Source organism: Megachile rotundata, chromosome 1, assembly GCF_050947335.1.
Source record: "Megachile rotundata isolate GNS110a chromosome 1, iyMegRotu1, whole genome shotgun sequence".
Classification (NCBI taxonomy): domain Eukaryota; kingdom Metazoa; phylum Arthropoda; class Insecta; order Hymenoptera; family Megachilidae; genus Megachile; species Megachile rotundata.
Window position 1 is genome coordinate 3,332,937 of NC_134983.1, and position 22,211 is coordinate 3,355,147.

Genomic DNA, 22,211 nt, shown 5'->3' on the forward strand with positions numbered 1-22,211 from the left:
ACTACACTACACCAGACTTAAAGACTAGTAAACTTACTGTTTACGTAACATTAATAGATAAAAAGCAATAAAAGATACGACCATGAAGGTGCTGACTGTCATGGTCAAGTCTTTTGAAGTAATACCTTAACCGGAACTATTATTTTATTTCTTGAGAAGGTATTCTTATATGTAAACAAGAACAGAAACCTTCTTTCAGAATATTTTTTTTATCAAAATGTTGTTTACTATCCTTTTATTCATATAGTGAATATATTATATGTATATGTATTGAATAAGTTTAATCAGTCTATATGTATAACAAATCCATGTTATTGCCGAAATTAATGTTCGAACAAATAGTTCATTTCAAATAAATATTTTATTTCATTATTTTATCCGTCTGATATTTAATCAGCCATATTGAGTGTTGGCATGAAAGTGAATATTATTAGTTGTAAAGTTTTGAAACGTTAACAATTGAAAAATAAAAAATCGAAGGTATTACAACTTCGACATTTTTTATCATAAACAAAAATTGTATCTAATGCATCTACTTGTTTCCATTTAACGTACATTTATTATATGCAGGATTAAAATTAAAAATTATATTTTCTGACTTATCGCTAACAATTATATGCAGGGTATGCCATTTAAACCAAATATTCAAATTATTTTCACAATAAAATAAGAATGGCCTTAATATATTATTCACAATGACTTCTGAATAAACTTTTCTATGATCACGAAATGTATATCTCAAAACCGTGGATATAAATCAAACATGTTTTTTTCGTAGCAGTGAAAATAAAACAATTAAAAGAACATCCTATACAAACACATTGTATAAATTGTAAATGTACTGTATTTTTATTAAAAGACTGCAGATGTTTATGCAAATATGTATATATGTTACGGTGAAAGGCCGAAATTGGAGAATGTCGACATTCACCGGTGAATAATGTCGACATATACCAAATACGTTGGTGAAAGACCGAATATTTTATTACATTCTTGTCCATTCGGACCTTCACAGGTATATGTCGACAATCACAGATATGCTGTGGTGGAGGTCCAAAAGAGAGGAGCCGACAAAGAAGCGACTGGCTCTCTCCCGCCAAATCCTGTGTTCTGCTGGGAGTCAATCAATTTGTCAATCTTATGCAAGCTTTGATAATGCGAGGAACGTTTTCTTCATTTTTTTTCCAATACCGTAATTTATATTGAATGGATACTGCAGTAAATCGTGATCTTTTTCTTGAAAAGTTAAATGCATTAATTGCAGGTAAACGAGAAGACAATTGTTTTTATTTTTCTCAAGAAAAGTACTCTAAAATACTTTCTGAAGTGGTTTTTGCTAAAACTAAGTGCAACACACCTTTGGATTACATACGATTAATGATGAAAGGAAATTAATTGTACCATTAAAATCAGGGGAAACGAATATACAGTATTATGTTACCAATGAAGATTTGTTCAGTGTACCACATGAAACTCACACCAGAATAGGCCACGGAAGAAGAACACGTATGTTTAGAATGTACTATGTGTTTTAAATTCTTGGTCACTCCTCTCAGAAAAAGAGGCGCAAAAGTTATGTCGCCTTTGTGACGTTTTTTAACCGACTTCGAAAAAGCAGGAGGTTACTCAATTCGATCAGTTTTTTTTTTCTATGTGTTCCCGCCGATTACGCCTAGCTGGACGGACCGATCGGAACGAAACCTTTTGCATCTGGTAGGTTCTGACTCCCCATTGGTACCATTATCAAAAAATTTTTCATTTCTTAATTGCAAAGTATTGTTATTGCAAAAAAACCGGCAACTTTTGTAATAAACTTTTCTCGATTTTAGTGCGCTTTTAATATCTTATCACGGACATGATTCTGAACAATTTTGTTTATATACAAATTTCGCGGACAGCTTTAGTTTTCGAGATATTAGCGAAAAATTGTTGAAAAGTTTTGAAATCAACTTTGGACGATTTTAATGTCCTTTTAATATGTTATCAGGGGAACGATTCTGAACAACTTTTTGCTTATCCGCAATTAAGGGAAAGCTTTAGTTTTCGAGTTATTAATGAAAAACTATTGTTACTAGTATATTGAATTCTACGTATGCCTTCGTGTCTCTGGTGGTGTATGAGTCAACATGCAGTCGCCGATTTTCTACTGTTTCTACAAACACGTCTTGTCGGCCGAAAATCAGTATACATGTATAATAACTATTGTTATTGCAAAATCCTATTCTTTGGTATTGTTATGTAAGAAATGTCTCACAGTATCCTATACAATTCTCCCCATTCCACTAAAAAGCGTGAAATAAAATAATTTTAAGGAAAAAAATACGCCGACTTCGAAATGCACTAAAAAGTATAAAATAATTTCTATTTGCTAATGAAGTAATTTCTATTTCATTCAATCATACAATTACGTAACAGATATGAATGAAACCTATTTACTCGTTAGGTAGTACATTAAATACATTTCAACCTTTTCGGAGGCGGCGCATAATTAAAAATACCTCAGTAAACGTTGCTGCCAATAACCAGTTGATTTACATTCTATACGCACTAACACCTACTTCGCAGCGTGCTGTCGAGTTATATGTATAGAAAAAAAAATATACTGATCGAATTGAGTAACCTCCTCCTTTTTCGAAGTCGGTTAAAAAAATAGCTATACAAGCTTTGCCTATGTTCGGCTGTCCAAAGGTTGACATGTTCAAGAAAATCTTTTAATTTTGCGCCGCCTCCGAAAAGGTTGAAATGTATTTAATGTACTACCTAACGAGTAAATAGGTTTCATTCATATCTGTTACGTAATTGTATGATTGAATGAAATAGAAATTACTTCATTAGCAAATAGAAATTATTTTATACTTTTCAGTGCATTTCGAAGTCGGCGTATTTTTTTCCTTAAAATTATTTTATATAGCGACTGAATTACGGAAAAGAAAATATAAATCTCTGACATGTTCGACATTCACCATTAGTGCATGATGAATGTCGACATTTACCGGTGTAAGTCAGAAATAAGGGTATTTAGCAAATATTTCGGACATACACCAAGCGACTATGTGAATGTCGACATTCACCAGATTTCGGTTTTTCACGGTAACATATACATCTTGGTAAACTAATTTTTATTTTCAGATAAATCAAATTATTATCTTAATTTACTTTATCATATTACACAGATTCTGAACAATTAATTACATTTTTTATACATGCTACTTTGCTTAATATTTGTTAATCATTTAAATATTCTATAAATATTACTTATGTAGTCTATTTATTGTAGCTGTATATTTATTTTATTTACGAAAAACTACAATTAAGTCAAAAGAAGAGGTTAATGTAAATTGCATATTACACCGAAGTATTGAAATAAGAAATACACTGCCAACGGGGGCGTAGCTCAGATGGTAGAGCGCTCGCTTAGCATGCGAGAGGTACCGGGATCGATACCCGGCGCCTCCAAAAACCGTTGATTTTTTTTTTAAATTGACCAGGAAAAATTATATGACGTAACAGTCCAATGATTATTTACGAACACCTTGAATTTGTGTTTAGTTTCATAGATCATTTCTGACAGTAGTAGTCAATAAAACTTTAAACAAAACATTTGGGACAGTATTTCTTGATAATTTGTTTAAACTAAAATCGTAGAAGCGTTCATAATATCATTCGTACAGAGATATTTCTGTTTGCTATAGAAGACTATGTGTACATCATATGTTTTTTTAAGATAAAAAGTGACTGATGCGAAATGTCAAATACTTTTGAGTAAAATTCAAATACAAATTCTGGAGTAGTTACTCTGTAAGCAAAGTCGTGTCTCCAAGGGTTTTCCAAGAATGCCCTCTTCTAGTTTTGGGAAATTACTTGGTCCCTCATGAAAGCTTAAGGGTTTCGGGGTTTTTTTATGGCCGATGTGTCCTAGCGTCGGGCATCGTGGTGGTCGTCACATCGTGGCCACGTGCTTCTTGTACCTGGTTTATTATGGTATAATTTCGGATTTCCCAGCATTTTATTTGTTATTTACCATGTAGCCATTAATTGCAATAAAAGAATCAATAAAATATATTAAGTTAGTGTTTGCTTTTATTCATCTGTAAGCGTTCTTCGTTGATCATTTTATTAAAATTAATGGCTATTTAATAAATGATACATGAAAACGATACATGAAAAGTCTTAAACTTTTTGATGATAGCGTATATTTATTCAAATCAATGTTCGTTGTAACATACGTCATCTGATGTTTATTTCAGGATCCTACTTGGCGCAAGTAGATTTAATACAATAACATACTACGTTTAAATGGTTATATCACGCTTTGTAGTAGAATGCATAATGGATTACTATGCACCATACAGCAAAATAGCTAGAGGTTGTCAATTCCAAGAAACACCGTGAAGGTACGGACACAACCACTAATTAGTTCATTAATAACATTTAATAAATGTATTTGGAAAACATAATTTGGCAAGCTTGTAAGTGCATCGATACAATACACCATTTAGAATTACTTCTAATTATTACATTTGAAATTGATTTGCATATTTTAGATGTTACACGTTAATATTTCAGTTTGAACTATAGGCCATAATAAATATTCTTAATAAAAAGAATTATTTAATAACTTTGCCATGTATCTAAATTAATAATCGAACATATAACTAATACATTATAGTTCTATAACCGTGTTATAGTTATAAATAGTAAGACGAATATTTATTTTAGCAAATGAGACAATTTGTATACTTCATATATCAGTTGTATACTGTAGTGTATGTAATATGCATAAGAGTGTGGCACGTATGTGAGAAACAAAGGAGTGGGAGGTGTGAACGTCGGAACGGCAGTTGCCGCTGCATAGCTGCCTAGAGCGGACATAAAGTTCTTGTTTTGGCATTAAGCTGGTCTTTATTAATAACCCCAAACCTATTACATATACTTTCTGAAATAATGTGTAGATTCATCTGTGTTTAAAATAACATTTATATCATATAATGTAGATATGTAAGTCTACATTACCGCAATAGTGTTATTATATTTATATACTATGAATTTATATAAATAAAAATGTTCATTACAAATTTTTTATTAAGAGTGTTATAAATTTAAAAGAAGCTCGGAAACAACGGCGCCGTGGCTTAGTTGGTTAAAGCGCCTGTCTAGTAAACAGGAGATCGAGGGTTCGAATCCCTCCGGGGCCTATTCGTAACAAAATTGCGAAATTTATTTTTTTTTCATTGATAAAGTCAATTTTAAAGTTCCATCACTTTAAAATGTAAAATAACTAAGGAAAAATTAAATATGGTAAACTAAGTAGGGAGAAAAACATTAAAATTTGAAGTTATTTTGATTGATTGATTGATTTTATAAAAAGTTATTTTGTATGCGTGTAAGATTAATACGCATTATTGAGTAAAAAATAGTTGCAATTTATAATTATTGTAACCATAAAAAAGATTGCAAAATAGTGAAAAGGTATTTGTAAGCGTTTACTTTTTAAATAGAATATAGTAATGAATATGCTTCAACATTGTAATTAAAAAATTGTATAAAAATATTACTTATGATAAAGTTCAGAAATATTATTTTTATTGCAGAACGCAATTTAGAGCACTTAAACAATGCACTTAGAAGACCTCAAAAATATGAATCAATTTTCATACGTTCTGGTAATTATTTTATGTACATTAATAATACGAAATGTGTCGATGTGTATTTGACTTCGGTGGACAGTAAAATGGGACCGACAAACCTAACTTGTATTACATAGAACTAATTTGTTTATCGGTACATTATTGAAGGCAACGATGCGCTTTGCTAAGTGAAGGTCAGAATCTTCAGAGAACTTTACAGTTCTAACTTATGTTTGTATTATATTATGACCCAACTTACGTTGGGTACAGAAAAAAATTGATGTTAAGACTCATCAATTATTCCCCTCCACGGAAATCTTTAGTAAAAGGCGAAAGATTTATACGTGATTTGAAGGGAAACCAGAGTAATGACCCTTATTCTCGTTCAGAATATATAGTCTCCTGCTGCACTTTTAGTAGCGAGAAAGTTCGCCACCTAGTGACCGTTTTGTGTATCACACTTACCTGAGGAAATGAAGTGTTTTTACCTTATTCATATTTACATTTATTGCTGAATGTACATTACATATATTGAAACTCATATTTATAATAAAGGAGTGATGATGTTTAAATATTTACTATTTTGTATTCTAATAAACATTAGTACTAATACAAGCTTTAAATCCAGGACTGCATTCGTATTTTTTAACACATTGCATTTTGCTCAGCGCATTGTTATGTTGCAAAAAGTAATACATGAAAGAGAGTTTTTAATTTACACATTGTTTTATAATAATTAAAGTACACATGAACAAGTATATTTTAGTAACATGAGTATTAATACATAAGACAGTATCCTCTATTAACATGTGAATATTTCATGTAATTAAACTTGTAACGGTAAATAAAATTTCTTTAGAATTGTTGATTTGAAAATGCGTTGGTTAAAATAAGAACAGTTACCTAGTGCACCGCTAGATGACGATAGTAACGCCTTTGAATTCGATTCGAGAAAGCCTGGACATTTATATTATGCATATTCGGTTAGAAACTTTTGAGTTTTGTAATAAAAAATTGTGACTTGTAATTTAAATTAAATTATTTAATTCAATATATATAATATAATCAGTATTGTTGAATAGTGTTACATTATATAAATTCCAACAGCATAAGTTACATGCATCTTATATCACTTTGCATGCACATAATGTACTTCTATTATAATTTTATATAAAAAATCTATGTAAAATTAAATTTTATTATCAACTCTATTTTCCCGTCTCAATTCATATCATATTTATGAAATACCTTAAATGTATTCATATAACATGTATAATTAAGTATTTTAATGTAAGATATTACAAATAATGAAATTCATATATTTTAATGCCTTTGCACTTGAGAGGTGACTCTAATTCACCAATGAGTCCAATGTGACAGCTCGAGAGGTGATTGCAAATCATAATTTCATATCTCAAATTAGTCCATAATCGCGAATCGGCCCCCGTTTTCAGCATTAGTTCGAAATTGACAGTCGTGACAATAGGATCATTTTTGAAGTTTGTGTGAAAGTTTAATTTTAATCGTATGCAAAAAACTTTGGTTTCTCAAATAAGAACAAATTTTCGCCCTATTCGTAATCGAGTTTTTACTTCGACTTGTAGGATGAAATTCGATCGAATGGAAAGCTACATGTTACTCTAACGGGAGTTAGGAAAACACCAAACAATATATTACTATGGCTTGTACTTGTCCCGACATGCCAGAATGCATTTTAGCGATTGTTTCATAGGATAAATACATAGCTTAATATTTAACAAATTTTCTTCTTTCTGATTTAAAAATAATACATTGGAATACAATTGTTTTACGTATAATTTGTAGGCAAAATTATTAAAATACTATAAAATCCCATCCCAACCACTTACGTATACAAATATAAAGGCTAAACCGTGTCAAATATAACTTTTTGTCAAGTAATTAAACTCTCCTAAAATGGGTTGAAACCCTCCAAAAAATTGTTGCAAGTACCGAAAGCCAGTTAACGGTGGTCAGAGAGGGCGGAAAGCGCGTCAGCTCTCATCAAGTATATGGAAAATTGTCTCGAGTTGTTCATTCGTCCAAGCGAAAAGGGCCTCAAGTGCAAAAAATGAATACTTTTAATCCATAAGAAATCCAAGCTTTAAATATTTTAATTGTTTATTTTAAGGTGGGTACAATGGACAAGAGGTAAGATAGTTTAATATTCCTTTCGAGAGAAGATTAATATAACACATGATTGAAATTTATATTCTGAAGTTACTTTCCTTTAAATGTATGTTATAAATATTTGTCTAAAGTGATTTTAGATACATAATATTTATATTATATAACATAATCTCATAGTTTGTCACGTTCCATTACACACTCTTTTCCATGTTTCTTCTTTCTTCTTTCTTCTCACAATTCTTTTTCACAATATTAATGTAATTTCATACATAACTTTTTCTTCAACTGTTACTGTTTCAATTCGTGACGAACTGCTCACAAACCGCAACATACGAAAGTGACACTTATGCGCTATGAATCTTATTTTTGATAAACCACGTGCTAACATTCCTTCGATTGAAGGTCATGTCTTAGAATGTGTAATTTAATCAAAACAAAATATTTTTCTTACGGTATTGTTTTCATTAATTGAGCTCACATTTATAAATTCAGTCATTTTAAGGTTATAGTCATGAAACTCTCTAATATAACCTATAATCAAATCTAAAATACATAATATGTATTATCTTAAAAAGTTAAGGTGACCTTGTTTTAAAAAGCTAACCTTTACATTTTATTGAGCAAAAGTTTGAGAGTAGAAGCTTTCTTTGTGACTTTTTTTTGTATTCCGATCTACAGGTGATTCAGAATTGATTAACTTTTATTGGAAGTATTTTTTATCACATTATCAAAAGTATCTGAAGAATCATATCTACACTTTGTACGTTATATTGATAAATAAATCCATGTCGCGTTCTTTTCAAATATTTTACTGAATTACTAAATTAAATGTAATATTCTGTTGGTCATATTTTTCTTCCGTTAGAACAGTATTTCCACTGTTGGTTAAAAAAGAGAAAATAAATGAGAAATAAGTAGCACCTGGTTAGTCACGCCTGAACTAACGGCTGTAAGCGATTCTGCAATAGGTACTACAAATTTGGCGAACACGATCATTAAAGAGCTAAATGGTGCAATTCTTTTACATTCACTTTTACTCTGCTATCATTTCTACTGATCTTATTCTAACAACATTTAAGGAATGTATTCAACGACGACACCGGAGTTTATATTTAGTCGAAATCGTTGCGTCAAAATGGTGAAACTGCTGAAATCTGTGATCGAAAAATTTCTTAGTTCATTAACCCCTTAACCTACGATTTACAGTCGAGAAGGTTTACATATGTTCCGATCACGGTCAAATTGGAAGGAATTAGCTCCCAGACGCCCTCTTCCTATGAAGAGAATAAATAAAAGTAAAAGTAAAGTATGTCCCGATCATCGTACTATGTAGTATGCCCATAATATTCACGTTTGACCCCATCATCGTACTACGGGCTATGCCCGTAGTTGTAGGTTAAGGGGTTAATGCATTTTGTATTGTAAGAAGTAAATCGTTTTAATCAGTTAAGTGTGTTTGACGACTACATCCGTCATGGAAATGTGGCAGAATTTTGTGTCATGACGATTATATCCGTCATGTGTAAAATTTTGTTACAATTTAATATTTAAATTTTAATTTTGGCGAAAACTAAATTATATTCGTAAATTGTAATATGTTTAAAGTGTTTAGAGGTCAACATAAAATGAAATAAACAAATAAAAAGTGCAAATGATTTGAGATGTATTCATAAATTCTTGAGAGCTAACTCGTCATCGCTTGATTATCGCGACACACACTGGTGCCCACTTTGCAAAAAGATCGCCACAGTTAACTGGTTAAATGTATAACACTTTTACTGTAATTGGTGCATAGAGTGACGTATACTTGGACCACGATACTGTGATTGACCCTTTTCATGAAAAGTTAAAAAACATAATACAATTTTTTTTAGCATAATGAAACAGAATCATATTTCGATGACCCAGATATTTTCGTTCCAAATACAATTATATTTTATTTTGATGCCGGTGTTGTAACTGCATATATAAATTGGAAACATTATAGGGCTTCCAATTTTATGAAATCGATATAATTTGATTTAAAAATCGAAACGCAGCAGTCAATGATTTTTGCATATTTTCAATTAACGATAACTGTAACAACTTATGTAATAATTCCATATTACGTGTAAAATGTGGCTAAAGTTTGCGAGTAAAGTTCTTTTATTAAAAAATGTTTACACTAGCAAATACAACAAGGGGGGAGGGTAAGAAACAACAATTATGTAGTACTTTTCGGTGAAAGAGGTATAATTTGTTATTGGAAAGTATTATTAAGTGTTGATACAATTACACAATGTGTTATGAAGAGATAAATCAATAAGTAATACAAGTAAATATTATTCCAAAATGTTAATATAGGTATTACATTATTAATATTAATAACTAGTATAAATTTTGTATAACATATTTTTCCAAAATGTTTAATTTCTTTAATAACATACGAAAGAGCAAAGAAGAAAAGAAGAATAAAAAGCAAAGAGCCCCAATATTAAGAAAAAAGATTTTGCGCAACAAAAAATATTGGCGCAAATTGAAATCAAAAAAATAAAAAATACTGAAGAAAATATTAATCTAAAATAATATATCATATCAGTAACTGTCAGTAGTGTGATTTGTCCAAAAAGAATAAAACTAGTTACACCATATAATAATAATATTTTAACCATTATTAAACACGTATTCTGTGGATTATTAATAATAACTTATTAATTATGTTTAATATGTCTCGAAAATTTAATTTAAAGTGCAATTATAATATTTAAAAAAATATATATATGTATATATATTTATATATATATATTTATATATATATATTTATATATATATATATTTATATATATATATTTATATATATATTTATATATATATATTTATATATATATTTTTTACACCCGCAATAATGTTTTTACACCAGTCTTACAGTGAGAGCCAATTAGACAGAACCTATCAATTGCTATACAACATGTGGTCAATTAGTATAATTCTGAACTTTTAGTAACAATTAATGTTTCTTTCTAATCTTTTTAATACTTATTTTTCTTATTATTGTTCAATATTTTGAATATAATAATAGCAGTTTTTATTTCTCAATTTTGGCGATGAATACGTGCTTTTTATAAATCATATAACATGCTTATTAATGCTTATTAGTAATGCTTATTATCAAAAATTGATGAGTAATAATAATAAATAAGTTAGAACTAACTAAAGAAATAATTAATATTACGAGACGATATTCTTCTTATAATAGAAACGATTCAGTATCAATAGATATTCGGTGAGAATAGTATGCATCAGTTGTGTCAACAGCAACATTTAAATAATTGGTCAAACACAACATATACTTTACTAGCCATAAAAGTGTTAATAAAATAATACATTTATACATCAACTAAATATAATAAGTAATGGAAACTTGTACAAATTTTAAGGAACTTTACGTACATTAAATCTATGTCTGCAGTTACTTGAATAATTGAATAAATAATTCAATCTTATTTAGTCAATAATAGACTTTCAATTTTTAGCACACAATAAATTAGACTTTAAAAAATAAACCAAGCAATCAAATACTAAAACTACTGAGCTATAAATTGAAATAAGTAAACTAAATCGGCAGAATGGGTGAAAGGTCAAAATACAAGGTATTATTTAAATACAAATCGAGGATAATCATCTTAACCGTATCCTACGAAGATGAGACCTCATGGATTATTGAAACACGAAAGTGGTGATAATTCCGAAATAAGATCAAATTTAATACATGTTTATATGAACTTTTTTCGTTTACTGAAGTAGATCACGTATATCATGAAACACCCTTATTTTAATTAATTCATAGATTAATGCTATTATTTGGAACATATTAATTCTATTTGTACCGTTAGCATAGAATTAGCAATAAATGTGATAATGGTCATATACGATTTCGTTCGATTAAACGTTATTTTATGCAAATTCGACACTAAATACATTATCAATAGATATCATTATTTTAATTATTATTAAATATAATTACCTTAATTGTTAATGCTTATAATTAAATACCCGTTCAATATCTATAGGTGTTAATTAGGTACTTTATCATTAAATCATAGTATTGAATCGAAGTATTTTTTTGGATCTTAAAAATGTTTGTTATACAAAACAATATATGTTATATTATACACCAAACTTAATACACATCTTGGCAAATAAAATAAGTAATTATTTTCACAGCAGCTAAATGTAATGTCTGTAAGAACGTGAAAATTAACAAAGATTTGCGTAGGTACTGTTATTTAAGCAAATGGTAAAATGCGAAAGGAAAAGTTAACCCTTGATAATTGGAAGGTGATTCGCACTCACCATTCGATAAAATACAACAAATTTAAATAAATATTCTTTATCTAAATTTATAGTGTGATGTGTGAAATTTATAGTGTATGAACATAATGAAACATACAATGGCAATGGATAATAAAATGTTAATAATTTCAAAAAAGTTCATTAATTTTTGCAACCAGAAAGTTTTGCAGCTGCTATCCATCAAATATAAAAATATGAAGTCTGTTTAAGTTTATTATATCGAAACAAACATAAGAATAATTAATACGTCGAATTCATTGAAACAATGGTCAAAACGGTACAGTGGCCACCAACTGTCAACAAATATTGAATCTACGAGGCAAATACAGTTTGATAATAAATATTGACAACATTGCTGATATTGTATTGACAATATATATTGACTGTCTGAGGGCTCTTTCAGTGAAGGCTTTTCAGGTGGCTATGTATCGCAAACAGATCAGAAACGGTAGATGAGGAGGCGATTCCTAGAAAGAACGATTCGTATCCTGTTCACGAACACCAGCGGAGACGCGCCTTTACAGTCCCGTACATCGACAGCAAAAGAGTTAATGCTCATCAGACCGACAAGCTCGCGTGTCGCGTGTTCGGAATAAACGCGTGAAAAAGCGTGACGAACGGTATGGACATCGGCATGCGTTCGCGTCTTGCAACAGGCAGCAGGCCACGCATGCAGATGAACTCGCGGGCTATGTCGATAACAACGGCAGGCAGGGGTTCCGTCGATTGAAAAAGGGACAGCCGATAACAGCGCGAAGGGTAGATGAAATGGGGGTTCGTTTACCCCTGGAAGAGTCACCCTGTCCTCATCGATCCTCATCCTCTGCCTTCTCTACGGGCGTCTCCTCTTTCCACCCTCTTGTTTCTCCCTCTCTCGCACCGTTACTACCATCCTCGTAGCTCCTCGTCCTATGTATTTCCACTACCATCCACGCGATTCTATCCTCTCTCTGTCCCACAGGCCGACTCTCCGACTTCTTGCCTCTCGTCCCGCGCCATCCTCTCTTTTCCTCTTGTCCGACACTCCCGTCAGCATCGCGAAGAAATTCACTTTCGCGAAAAAAAAAACGAACTCGCGAAAAATCGATGCTGGCCGCCTATTGGCCACGTAGCCGGTAGATCGTGACCGCATTGGCGCTCGCGGCCTCGCGGGCGTGGCTTAAAGATGAGCTCTCGCTATGTCATCGCTTATATTGATCCTATACTCGGGCCAGCCGGTGGAGAACGACGTGGGCACACACCGACGTTGATCCACATGCACGTCGTGTTACGCGGCCCACGTTCCATCGCGAGCTGATCCCTGCACGCGCGGCCGAGCATACGTCCATTTCCGTTTCCACGCTTATTCGCTCGCGTTAAGGCCGTATCGTGGCCTTAACTCGTTCGCCGCCGATCGCGTCGGATGTGGTCTTGACGATATGCGTACTTGAATCCGCGTCACACTTGTCAGTTTAACCCTTCGCCATACTTTGACGACTCTGACTCGTCACACACTCATGGTTCAATCGTGATAAATCTCGCTCGAATGTTGTCGGAAAACTCTGTGGTTGTAAATAACGCCAGTTGGACGACATATTCTCTAACTAAAATGCATGTACTGTTTAGGAGTGGGCGGCCTTCATGATTGGTCAGCATGCGTCCGATCGTGATATACCACTATTCATTTTGTTCATCTCTAATTTCCAAACCGATCAGATGATTGTTCCACAAGTTTGTTATTACAAGCTATACAATTTGTTACAGTTTTTTTGAAATCTGTAATCGTTTATTTATTTTTCGGATTCATTTTTAATTTAAAATTATGTGCACATTATACGCCGGTAAGATTAGTGCTAACACGTTGACAGTGAAAACTTGTCGTTAGACCTACTATAACACACATTATTAATTCGATTTACGAAACACGTAAAAATGATGCATCTTACATTTCTTATGCTACATTACAGAAATAATTAAGATGAAGAATAATTGTGTAAATTACTTTATCCTTTATCCTCTAGTGTCAAGAACAAAGGTATATAATTTTTTTATTTTCATCTTTTAATCTGTTAATGTATGCTGTTGTTTCAACATGAAGGGCCCTTGAAGGTTGCTTTTGTTTGCTTTTCCAGTAAATAATTACTTTAACTGAATTTGTGGCATGACCACCGATGACCACCAAAGCAGACAACGTGTTAATTATAATTATGATTTATTCTGTGACTTTCTCGATTCGCTTTTCTTTCTTTCCGTCTTATCTGTAACAAATGCTATATTTTTACTATGCTTCAATTTGAAATTTAAATCCAACTATAATTTGTATAATCAAATATAGCTGAAAACAAAGTAAATTTCTTTTTTGTTTATTTTAACCTTTTGCAGTCGACTATCGTCATATAAGCAATATTACATTTTTATTCTCTAAGTTGAATGTCGTTGCAAATATAAATTAATTATGTATACTGTCATTGGGTGTATTTTTCTATTCGGCAATACTATGTTTGTTGATTTAAAATTTGCTTGTTAATTTAAAAGCGTTACCTTTTTGTTCTTCAAAAGAATATTAAAACAGAAATTTCATTAAACAAAATTCATTAAGTAATTAATTCAATTTCATTAAAGAAATTTTTATTTTTCAATTAACATCGTATTTATAACGCCTAATATTGTTTTATACAAAAAAATATATTCGTCAAAGCAACAGATGTACTTGAAAAAGTCTTTAGACACAAGGTGTCAATATTGTATCTGTAAATAATGAATAGTTCTAATTAATGCATCTGACAAATAAATCATACGGCAAAGTGTTAAGGACATTTTAGATCTATTTTAAAATGCAACGAAGATAACGAAACTCTGAGACATTGTTCTCTGTGACTTCATAAATCATCAGAAACGGTTTCAAATGAGCCGTTCATGAGTTACGACGATTTTAATTTTCTTTGACTTTAAACGAGCTTTTCGATTACATTAGATTTACGGAACCCGTAAAAATGATGGATCGTAGATTTCTTAGTTTAAATTACAGAAATTATTAGGATTATTTTACCACACTATATTTTAACTTCTGTCGAGTTAACGAATAATTGTATAAATTAATTTGTATGTCATCCGTTATTACTTATTTTTGTATTTTATTGCAAATCCAAACGTAACTACTCATCAAACATTCGTAAATTTTGTGTTAAGTACAATAGGTAATAAAATAATTTTTAGAAAAAAAATACGCCGACTTCGAAATGCACTAAAAAGTATAAAATAATTTCTATTTCCTAATAAAGTAATTTCTATTTCATTCAATCATACAATTACGTAACAGATATGAATGAAACCTATTTACTCGTTAGGTATTATATTAAATACATTTCAACCTTTTCGGAGGCGGCGCAAAATTAAAAGATTATTTTGAATATGTTATTTAATTTTCATAAAAAAAGGTTTCGAAACAACTATTATTAAAACTCTTCAAAGCCTTCTTATTAACTGTGACACTATCACTCACAAATCACTCTGGGTTTTAACGTTTTTAATTAAAGAACATTTTATAACATAGTAATTATCTAGCACAGAATATTATGTCTGTTGCTTACATTCCAGTATTAATATTTGTTAATAAAGCACTGCATAAAATAATATTTATATAATTTTAGAGCGATCTGTTAAGGAAAGTGTCAGAGTTGATAATTGCTACAGACGTGACTTTAAATGACATTTAACTTTTAACTTAACTTTTACGGTTAGTGTCACGAGACTTAGCTATAATATATTTATTACATAAAATGATTTTTATGTGATTTCATTCGCTTTTGTAAGTAGTTATATTTGCATTTCGAAAGACGACTTTTATATAATTTGGAGAAACTTGTTATGTACCAACTGCAAATAAAATTTTTTTATAGATTGCTGGCGAAGGAAGGTTTTTCGAATTTTGTAATTTTTCTTTTCTTCGTAATATAAATATTATTTTGATGTAAAATATCAAGTCTTTATGGCTGTGAGCAGTACCTCCGTTTATTGATGATGAGTCAGTGACTCAGTACTGAAATAACGAAACTGTGAGTTTAAATATCTTATAAACCAGAAAAGATAAAAATGGAATTTTAAGAAATTTATTTTTGTTTGTAATGTACTGCAAATAAAGAGAAATTTTATATATGGATAAGAAGTTTCAAGTTTCTAGATACCTTTAGTACAAAGATATGGCGGCTCAATGGCCGTTACATTGAAAATGGTAGTATTCGTTGTATGGAGTCTTTCAAATTTTAAAACACCATTCATACAGGTTGTTTATTTGAAAATTTCTGATATCTAAATTATCTTGAAAGCTATATGTTTTCCAAAAAAATGTTTAACACTTTCACTACAGAGACATATCTTTGTGATGCGGATTGTAAATGGTATATGTTGGTCATAGGTGTTTAATATTTGATATTATAAAAAATGATGTGAACTTGATATATGGGCTATGGAGAACGTTTTCTGTAAATAGAAATATCAGATCTCCAAATCTTCAAATTACAAAATTGCCAAACTGAGAAAGTACCAAATTACTAAATTATGAAATTACGAAATTATTAAATTATCAAATTGCTAAATTACAGATTGCCAAATTTCCAAATTACTAAATTATCAAATTTTCAAATTTTCAAATTTTCAAATTTTCAAACTTCCAAAATTCCAAGTTATCAAATTACTAAATTTGATCAGACTGCTAAATCTGATAAGATTTATCAAACTGCTAAATTACAAATGGCCAAATTTCCAAATTACCAAATTACCAAATTACCAAATTACCAAATTACCAAATTACCAAATTTCCATATTTCCATATTTTCAAATTTCCAAGTTTCCAAACGACCAAATTAACAAATTTCCGAATTTCCGAATTATCAAATCCCTAAATTAAAAAACTTCAAAAATTCTCAAATTTAAGAATTTTTATCTTTTCGAAAATACGTATTTTCAAATTTTTGAATTTCGAAGTTTCGAAATTTAAGACTTTTAAAATTCCGAATTCCCAAATACCAAAATTTTTAAACTTCAAAATCGTGAAAAATTTATTCCCTCATCCCTGTGTATGGAGAAATACACACGAGTACACACATAGCTGGATGAACAATGTAATCAACATGTAGATATCGTTTGATTTGAATTCAATATTGACAAGGATTATCTGTAATAATAAAAAGTAAGATATCTGAAAGCAACATAAGTGCATTCTCATGAATTTGATCAAATCGGATGAATATACAAGCACGTGTATTGTTATCCACTTACTGAAATATCATAAATTAATATATTATCGATGAATTGTTATATATACATATATCAATGTTGATCGCATGGAAACAAATCTCGGATAACGTTTCCTGATGATAGCTGAATCTTTTATTCACTCTTGAATATCAAATCGAGGGATTTCGAGGTCGATAGTCTCGAAGAATGCATGAGGGAACCGCGTGATTAATTTATCAACTAGAATCTCCCTCTTCATTATGAACGACACATATATTTGGGTTAATGGTGCCAGCTGGTTTGAAGCCAGAATAGTTTATGTGGTACATGTGTGGTAAGAACCAAGTACATGCTTGTGTCTTCATGAAGTTCCTCTGCATTTTACATAATGAAGATGTATCTTTTAGGATATAGCAAAGATTTTGAAAACTCATGCAAGAATGAAAATCTTGAAAATCCTTATTCAACAGTAGACAGATACTGATACAAGTAGAACTTTTATAAATCAAAATTAATTTAGGCTTTAATTATTGTCTTTGTCTGAATTTGTTTAAGACTTTGGAGGATAATGAGTTTGTACTACTCATAGTTACTTTTGCACGAATTTATTGTTAGCTGTTTTATTCAAATGTTTGCAATGCGCGCGTACTAATGACTTGTATGTATTATATAATTGGTAATTACATAGGAGAGGGTATACTTTACATTCAAGAATTTTAATGTATGTTTCTGATTGTGAATAATTATATGCTTACCTATTATTAATTGTTGCCTACGTGTAGCTTTGATATTGAAACATACAACATTGTGAATAATTACTGTAATAATGAACACTTCATATTTTCCTTTGAAGAACAATAAAATTGTATTTGAGTCGAAAATTTAAAATAACTATGCATTCGTGTTTGTTATTAAAAAAAGAGGAAGTACAGCATAAATATTATTTAAATATTATTAGAAATTGGAAAATCGAAATATCAACAAATTTGATAACGTTACAATTACTTGGTAATTTGATGAGTAATGACATCAATAGACGAACCATAATTTTGACATTTTAACTTAATCTACAAGATTTCTAAAAAGGACTTAATTGTTGTAGTTCTATTTAAAATACAAAGAGTAACTGTAGAGTAAATTATTTAATTTAATTATGTTCATGTTAATCTTACAGTTACATGTCAATTTTACGAACCTTTTAACGGTATAAAATATAATTTGAAAAGTTAGATTTTAAGACTATGTTGCTAACTCGAATATTTCAGATATTGAAATTTTAAAGTTTATAAATTTCTCGTTGACGTACAGTTTTATCTGTCTTTATTCTTTATCGTATTTCTTTTATTTGTTAAACTAGTATTTTAAATATGTTGCTCTTCCTTTACGTATATTTCTTGAATTGAACAGGACTGATTTTCAAGCACGAAATACAGCAAGAACTATTTAAAATTTATATTAAAAAGGAATAAATTGAGTTTCCTTCCGACTTTCCAGTTGTCGCTGTATTTAAATACGGCGCGCAATCAATTTTGGAACTTTTGAAGGTGGACGGAAGGGGTGGCAAAAAACAGGAGCGTGAGTTATATCGTGACTGTTTTGATGGATTAATTCGCGAACCGAACGGAAAGCTGCAAAGACCGACTTCGGCGTTGGGTTGGTTTCATTTTTCTAGTTAGCCGTGGAACTATTGAAAAACGACTCGTCGGTATGTTTGTTGATTCTTCGAATTCGACTATTGTTCTCCGATAATTGTAGCGCAACCTTTTCTGCATGTAACAGAATATTACAGAAACAGAGAATTTGTTTAGAGTAGTATTTACAAGTTTTGCGTTAATCCTATTACCGATTTTATTTATCTCCTTACAATTCAAATTAACCCTTTGTAGGTCTCATTCATTTTGTCCCAAATCGAATTCACCCTTCTGCAACTCAAGTTTTTCTATAGATATATTTATTTTCATAGACTTTAACAAAAAACAATATTAGATTTAAATTTATTTCGAAAGGAAAATTTCATTGCATCTATGTAATAATATTTAAATAGAGTAACATAATATAGTTATTTAACATAAAACATGGGTGTCCTACAATTACTGTAAGAACCGAAAAGGGGTGGTAGGTGGGGCGATTCTGAATAGCTTTTTCCTTTGCCAAAATATTGATTGAATCTCCATTTTCGAGTTATTAGCAAAAAACACTGACCAATGAGAGCGCGCATAAACCGGGCGCGCGACAGCGTGAGCGAAAGCTTCGAATATGACGGCCGATCGTCGTCGTGAACAAACGTATCGATACCGTTGGTATAACGTCGGTATATCGTCGGTATAACAGGAAACTATTAGGTCAAAGACATCGAATAATGAATAAAAAAATCTGGATTATTGTTAATGAATAAAAAGATCGGGATTATTGTTGAATTATCATTCATTCGTGCATAAGAAATAACAAAATTAGTCCCTACTCACGTAATCAGAATAAGTCGAATTTATTCAATACGTTTAATCGTTATCGCAAAGAAATAATAGATAAAATATGGAAAATTATTTTCAGTAGATATTGTGATGATGAAAAAGAACAAATTCTCATTTTTAAAAAATTAGATAACTTTTCTATTCAACAAATAAAAATTTGAATTAAATAATTAACAAATTTAAATGTAACTCACCCATTGAACCGCAAATAATCACGATGAAAATGCATCTCTGTCACTGGGTCGATCCACCGATCCTTACTGTTAGTACACCCCCGGACAAAAAGATAGCACATGTGTGCTATCTTTTTGTCCGGGGGTGTATAAATAACAGAAACTCTCAAAAAACTCTCAAGAAACTTCACTGTCACCTATCACTGTCATCTTTCATTATTAGTTTTCATTATCGCTTTTCTCTGTCATTTTTCATTAATTTTCACTAATTTTCACTGTGAGTCCGACACGTAAATAGGACGAATGAAAAAACGTGAACGAATATTCATAAATAATTTAAACTATACTATCTTTAAAGCAAGAAAACGGAATTTTTTATTAAAAACAACGATACATTTTATTTCGACACGTATCTTTCGACAATAAACGATGACTGTCGATCGACGCCGCAGTCGTTCAACAGATCATCGTTGCATGGCAACCGTTCGCGACGTATGCCTCGCGATCGAGAACGAAACCGCGATCCGTGGCCAGTCTAACAATGTCTTTTAATAAAATATAATATAATTTCGATTCCTCAATTCGGATACTTTATAATGAGAATAGTGTATCGTTAAACATACATATCTATGAATAATCGTTTACGCGTTTTCATTCGGTCCGTTTACCGGTCGTGCTTATGTTGTGCAATTATTAGAAAGAGACAGTGAAATAAATTGAGAGTTCGTTGACCCTGCCAGGACATCAGCTGTTGATGCTCTGATCGGTGGATCTACTCGGTGACACAAATATTTTTTATCGAAGCTAGTTTTTTCATGAATCAATAGATAAGTTTTATTTAAGTTGTTTCTGTATTTTTAAAATTAAACGTACGCAAAAATTGATTTATTTCACTTCAATGAGGTTCTTTAGATATTCTATTCCAGTTCTATCTCATTTCATAGGTAAGGTACTCATTCGTTTTGAAACGTGAATTTATTCGTTTGCTTCATTAGAATAGTTGACAAGATTTATTTTCGTGAATTTATTCTTTTTCCTGTTTGAATGCATAAAATAAATACAATATACTTGGACTGGGTAAACAACAACTAATTGGTTTATCTCCCATTCACGAATTACGAAGAACTTAATATTATTCTTAACTTGTTAATTCATTATTCGATTTAACTTTTACCTAATAGTTTCCTGTTATACCGACGATATACCGACGTTATACCGACGGTATCGATACATTTGTTCACAACGACGATCGGCCGTCATATTCGAAGCTGTCGCTCACGCTGTCGTTCACGCTGTCGCGTGCTCTCATTGATCAGTGTTTTTTGCTAATAACTCGAAAATGGAGCCTCAACCAATATTTTGGCAAAGGAAAAAATTGTTCAGAATCGCCCCACCTACCACCCCTTTTCGGTTCTTACAGTAATTGTGGGACACCCGTATATATACGCATACAATTTTTTATAATGGTTCTTCGTTGCGAGCTAATTTTATATACACATTCAACATAGATTTTATTCTCATAGATTATGGAAATCTATGTGAGTGGTAATTTTAACATAACAATTCATAACATTCACTACGTCTCCATAGTTTAACGCAGCAGTCAAAATATTTCCTGCACAGAATTTAATTTTTGAGATAACTTCTTTAACAAGATTCGTCATTGGAGAATGTGATGGTAGAAATAATAGTCTATGTTTTGTTTGACTAAAAAAGTCACGCTCTTGTTGTATTTTGTAGAGACTTATATTATTATTAAAAATTAACCACACTTCTACGAGATTTATATTCATTAAATTTTTTCAGCGTCTTTAAAAAAAATTCGCAAAAAATATTTGAAGCAACAGAACATGTAATTATTTCACGCCATTATTCCATGAATATTTATTGTAGCTTCTAAAGAAACATTCGGTCCCATATCTGTTGGCGTGATCGCATGAGCTGGAGTATTCTTCTGTACACCGAAGAACACAATGAAATCTGATTTAACAATAAAAATTATTTTTTGTGTTCCTTTCGAGGTAGATTTTAAGGCTTCACAATTCTTCAAATCAGCACTGAAAGAGTTATACATTTAATTACCTTTTGATGTAGTATTTTACAATTGAAACATTGCATACATTATCATCGAAATTTGAATTATTTGTTAATAAAGTACATAAGATATTTACTTATAATTTACTCATCTGACTAATTTGAATCACCTAAAATAAAAATGTAAAAAAAAGGAAGAGAAGAGAAAGCAA

The 22,211-nt window shown here is 30.9% G+C and overlaps 3 non-coding genes across 3 annotated transcripts; 2 read left to right on the top strand and 1 right to left on the bottom strand.

Moving 5' to 3' along the window:
* The first annotated feature begins 3,383 nt into the window (after positions 1–3,383).
* Positions 3,384–3,456, top strand: TRNAA-AGC (transfer RNA alanine (anticodon AGC)). Its single transcript has one exon. It is a non-coding gene; the product is annotated as a tRNA-Ala (tRNA).
* A 1,665-nt stretch (positions 3,457–5,121) lies between these two features.
* On the top strand, positions 5,122–5,195 carry TRNAT-AGU (transfer RNA threonine (anticodon AGU)). The gene has a single exon. It is a non-coding gene; the product is annotated as a tRNA-Thr (tRNA).
* A 679-nt stretch (positions 5,196–5,874) lies between these two features.
* LOC143265604 (U5 spliceosomal RNA) lies at positions 5,875–5,996 on the bottom strand. Its single transcript, XR_013040254.1, has one exon. It is a non-coding gene; the product is annotated as a U5 spliceosomal RNA (small nuclear RNA).
* Positions 5,997–22,211: the final 16,215 nt, after the last annotated feature.